The sequence below is a fragment of the Saimiri boliviensis genome, chromosome 3 (genome assembly GCF_048565385.1).
Source record: "Saimiri boliviensis isolate mSaiBol1 chromosome 3, mSaiBol1.pri, whole genome shotgun sequence".
Taxonomy (NCBI): Eukaryota; Metazoa; Chordata; class Mammalia; order Primates; family Cebidae; genus Saimiri; species Saimiri boliviensis.
The window spans coordinates 67,308,798-67,314,075 of record NC_133451.1 but is presented as its reverse complement, the minus strand read 5'-3'; the positions used below and the strand labels follow the sequence as shown (position 1 = coordinate 67,314,075).

At 43.4% G+C, this 5,278-nt stretch overlaps 1 pseudogene; it reads right to left on the bottom strand.

Moving 5' to 3' along the window:
• Positions 1-4,147: 4,147 nt before the first annotated feature.
• On the bottom strand, positions 4,148-5,016 carry LOC101047266 (platelet basic protein-like; annotated as a pseudogene).
• Between the last annotated feature and the right edge of the window lie 262 nt (positions 5,017-5,278).

The window sequence follows — 5,278 nt, the reverse complement described above, 5'->3', positions numbered from 1 at the left end:
TTCTGTCTGGATGATCTGTCTAATATTGACAATGGGGTGTTAAAGTCTCCCACTATTATTGTGTGGGAGTCTAAGTCTCTTTGTAAGTCATTATGAACTTGCCTTATGTATCTGGGTGCTCCTGTATTGGGTGCATATATATTTAGGATCGTTAGCTCTTCTTGTTGCAGTGATCCTTTTACCATTATGTAATGTCCTTCTTTGTCTCTTTTGATCTTTGTTGCTTTAAAGTCTATTTTATCAGAGATGAGAATTGCAACTCCTGCCTTTTTTTGCTCTCCATTTGCTTGGTAGATCTTCCTCCATCCCTTTATTTTGAGCCTTTGTGTATCCTTGCATGTAAGATAGGTTTCCTGGATACAGCACACTGATGGGTTTTGTCTTTTTATCCAATTTGCCAGTCTGTGTCTTTTGATTGGGGCATTTAGTCCATTGACATTTAGGGATAGTATTGTTATGTGTGAATTTGATACTGTCATTGTGATGCTACCTGGCTGTTGTGTTGGTTAGTTGATGCAGATTCTTGATTGTGTTGATGCTCGCTCTTTTACCATTTGGTGTGTTTTTGGAGTGGCTGGTACTGGTTGTTCCTTTCTATGTGTAGAGCCTCTTTCAGGAGTTCTTGTAGAGCAGGTTTGGTGGTGATGAAATCTCTGACTGCTTGTTTGTTCACAAAGGATTTTATTTTTCCTTCACTTATGAAGCTTAGTTTGGCTGGATAGGAGATTCTGGGTTGAAAGTTCTTTTCTTTAAGGATGTTGAATATTGGCCCCCAATCTCTTCTGGCTTGTAGGGTTTCCGCTGAGAGATCTGCTGTGAGTCTAATGGGCTTCCCTTTGTGGGTAACCTGACCTTTCTCTCTGGCTGCCCTTAGCATTTTCTCTTTCATTTCAACCCTGGTGAATCTGACGATTATGTGCCTTGGGGTTGCTCTTTTTGAGGAATATCTTTGTGGTGTTCTCTGTATTTCCTGGATTTGAATATTGGTCTGCCTTGCTAGGTTGGGGAAGTTTTCCTGGATAATATCCTGAAGAGTATTTTCCAGCTTGGATTCTTTCTCTTCATCACATTCAGGTACACCTATCAGACGTAGATTAGGTCTTTTCACATAGTCCCACATTTCTTGAAGATTTTGTTCATTCCTTTTTGTGCTTTTTTCTCTGTTCTTGCCTTCTCTTTTTATTTCATTGAGTTGATCTTCGACCTCTGATATCCTTTCTTCTGCTTGGTCAATTCAGCTGTTGAAGCTTGTGCATGCTTCGCGAAGTTCTCGTGTTGCATTTTTCAGCTCCATCAATTCACTTATACTCCTCTCTATGCTGTCCATTCTCGTCAGCAGTTCGTCCAATCTTTTTTCAAGGTTCCTATTTTCTTTGCGATGGGTTAGAACATGTTCTTTTAGCTCACTGTAGTTTCTTACTACCCACCTTCTGAAGTCTGATTCTGTCATTTCATCACCCTCCTTCTCCATCCAGTCTGGTTCCCTTGCTGGTGAGGAGTTGTGATCCCTTTTAGGAGGAGAGGTGTTCTGGTTTCGGGGGTTTTCATCCTTTTTGCGCTGGTTTCTTCCCATTTTTGTGGGTTTATCCACCTGTTGTCTGTCTCTGTCCCAGGGAGTTGGAGCTTTATGAGTTTCCGTTGCACTACTGCCTTTTTTGATTTTTCTTTCAGGTCTGACCCGCCCAGCTAGCAGCACGCCTAGCCACTGCCTGCCCGCAGGGGCTTTGCTGAGCTGCTATGGGCTCCGTCCAGCTGCCCTGAGCTCTTCCCTGTAGTCCTTTTAATATGGGCGTAGTTAGAACTGTCTTGGCAATGGTGGCCCCGCCTCTGTTATGGCAGACTCTCTCTGTTGTGGCAGGTTGCCTCAGCAATGGCGGGTTGCCTCGGCAATGGCAGCCTGCCTCCGTAGCGGTGGAGAGTCTCAGTAATGGTGGAAGCCCCTCCCCCACGGAGCCGGACCGTCCCGGTTCAGCTGTGCTTGGTTTGAAGGGCTCAACCCAGAGGGTTTCCAATTACTGTTTTTGTTTTCATTGTTGTTGGGGTGGAGGGGTGGGACCAACCGAGCCTGATCACCTGGCTCCCTGACTCAGAGTCTTTTCTTTTAAGTTGAGGGACCCCGCGTTCCGGTCGCTTGTTGAAAAGGCGCCAGGATCTCCCGTGCTGCGACTCACGGAGTGGGCTCGAACTGCGGCGCCGGCTCCTGGCGGATTTTTTGCCTAGGAATCTCCTGGCCTGGCTCGCTATTTCAGATGAGTGGGGAACTCTGCCGTCTCAGGGCTCTGCTCGCCAGCTAAGAGGGCTCCCAGACCAGTGGCTTTTGTACGGAGAACCGCAGCAACAGGGAGTGGTCACAGCAGCCGCGCGGGCGGAATCAGCCCCGCGGGGGCCAAAACAGCCACACAGGCTGGGACTGTGACGCTGGCGACCCCTCTGCCTGGGTATCTCCTAGTCTGTGGGCAGTAAGAGTTCGTCTGGAAATGCGGCGTCCACTCACCCTCTGCACTATCACTGGGAGCTGAAGTCCTGAGCTGTTCTTAGGCGGCCATCTTCCCAGCATTCTCGTGACTTTATTTTTAAACATCCGGTATATGACTCAATGGCCATCACAAAACATATTGTAATTCGTACATTTTCATGGAACAGAAACTTGAAGCTCTTCCTAAGTCAACAGCAGAGAGAATAAATAAAAGAGATGGTTTTAAATTGAATGAGCAGCATAGTGGGTTTGTACAACCTTGCCCCCAGATTTCAATATTTGCAACATAAAGGAATTCAGGCAGCAGCAAGTGGCAATTAAACTACCCTTTCTCTGGAACAAAGTAGCGTAACTCAGTAACTGCACACAAAAATAAGAGACACCTTCATCTCACGAAACATAAACATAGGGCCAATACTGTGTTATGTCTCAGGAGCTGGCCTTGACAAGTTTCAATGGTAAACCACTAGAGTTATGAGTGAGATACCTGAGCTACTTTGAATAATTGGAGAAAAACTAAGGAGGAGAATTCCAATTTCCACTTACTGCTTTATTACATGTTTATTTATGTATAGTTCTGGCTAGTATTTGATACATGCATTTACTTTATAGACAAAACACTTTAAGGTATTGAGCCTATGATGATGATAAGATAATAAAAGCATTTCTTAATAGCACAAAAGTTGTGAACTACATGCTTAGTACATGAGTACTTCCACAAAGTCCATGTACCAGTTGAAGTAGGTGGACTTATTTCTTCTTCTTTAGTCATTGCAGCATATACAGTATGCCATTTATGTATTAGGTCCTATTTTTTGTGCCAATAATACTATGTTATATGTAATGTAATCTTGTCATTCGAGGAAGAAGAGTTGAGAAAAGTGGCATGGTGCAGTGTTGAGAGCAGAGTTCCAAATTCCCACTCTGTCACCTACTAAGCAATCTGATATTGGGACAAGTTTTTACATTTCTTTGAACTTTCTTTTTTGTTGTTGTTCCAGAAAACACCATAGTTTCCCTATAGAATATCTTGTTGTGTTTTCATTATATATTTTTACTCTGCCAGTGGCAAGTATAGTCACTTTAAAGTAAATAATCACAACTTACAAAACTTATGTTTAACAACTTTATTATTTCAGCATTGGAAGGCTAAAATAAACATTGGAAAAAGCCTTCAGAGAATTTGTAAACAAGACATCCTAGCACACTGGAAAACTCTATTACATCCCTAAACAGTTTAACAAAAATTTATTGAGCAAATATTCTATGCTGGGCTCTGTGTGAGTTCTTGTATCACTGAACATTATAAAATCCGTTAATTGTCAAGACATGTCTAGTCTAACAGCAGAGGAGAGCAAGAAAAATCAACAAAAGTGTGTTTGGAAGGAGATTCTCAAATAAAGAGAGCAAAGCACCGTGCAACGGTTAGCCAGGAATTAGGGAGTAAACCACAAACTACGTTGAAACTAGGTTTGCTTATTTTCATCTTCTTTGTATCTTTTAACCACCCTTCTTGGAATAAAATGTGATTTTTGAGACAGCATGGAAACATATCTAAATTTTAATACAGTAAGAGTAGATATCTTGGATAAAATAAGGATTCTAGAAAGTCAAGGTTTTAAAATTCTGCCCTTCCTGGGAGGTAAACAGGTTAGGCAGAAAGTGAACAGATTAAGCAGCTGACCCATCACCTTCCAACATTTTCTGGACTGTCTTCTGGATTCTGGGAGCTTCTGGGTCCAGGCAGATTTTCCTTCTATCTTTCAGCGTGGCTCTACAAGACACAACTGAATTATCTGTGGGTATCTGGCCTAAAGATAGGAATGAATCCTGAGACTGAAGTAAACAACACAGGTGAGGATGGAAGTAAAGGTGGAGGGTTTCCCTGATGAAGCAATGACACACAAGCAGGGACTTACATCACTTGGACTTTTTTGCAGTGGGCTCCTGCCCTGACCACTTCCAAATTGTTGAGGTTGCTGGGATGAATTCCAGAGGTTGACTTCAAACATTTGCAGCACAGTTAAATGTACAAGTCACTGTCTGCACTTTCAGCTGGAGTAGAAAATGTGATCTACTAGTGGTCATGAAAATTTTGCCCAGTTCTCTTATTTGTAAATTGAGAATAATTGTACCTCTCTCATAAGGCCATTGTGATATAATTTGAAAAGCTTTAGTGAAATGCCCAGCAGAATGCCCAGCACACAGGAAGTGTCCCCTCTGTGTGCCTCCTCCAATTGGAATTGTTATTATAATGGCACTCTCCCTCCCCAGAGGTACCAGCTAGTCTTCCCCTCAGACACAGGTATCTCAGAAGCAGCAATAGGTTCTGGAAGAAGATCTCTACCTTTCCTTTTCCCTATGTTTCTCTCACTTTGCCGGTTGATGGAGGAAGCCAGAGTGGTCAGCAGCAGTGACAGAAGCAGCAACACCTACAGGGCATGAAGTGGTCCAGCACTGTTACAGGAAGGGGTGGCACTGAGTCTGAGGCTCAAGGTGGAGAAGGTTGAGCTAGAGTTGTTTCCAGAGGCAGAAGACATGCATGAGGGTGAGCTGCTGCCTACAAGTCTGCAGATAAGTGGCTTCTCATGTTATGAAGATGCCATTCATATGCTCTCCCTCAAAGCCAGCAAGGAGGAAGAGGTAGGGAAGGGGGAAGTGAAGTTATGTGGTGATACACACGGAAGCCTGGCAAGCTGTGCCCAACCCAGAGAAAGACCAGACATGTCAAAATTCCTACTAAGTTGTATGTTATGCATCACTTCACATTCCTGCTCTCTCTTTCTCAATACCTATCTTCCT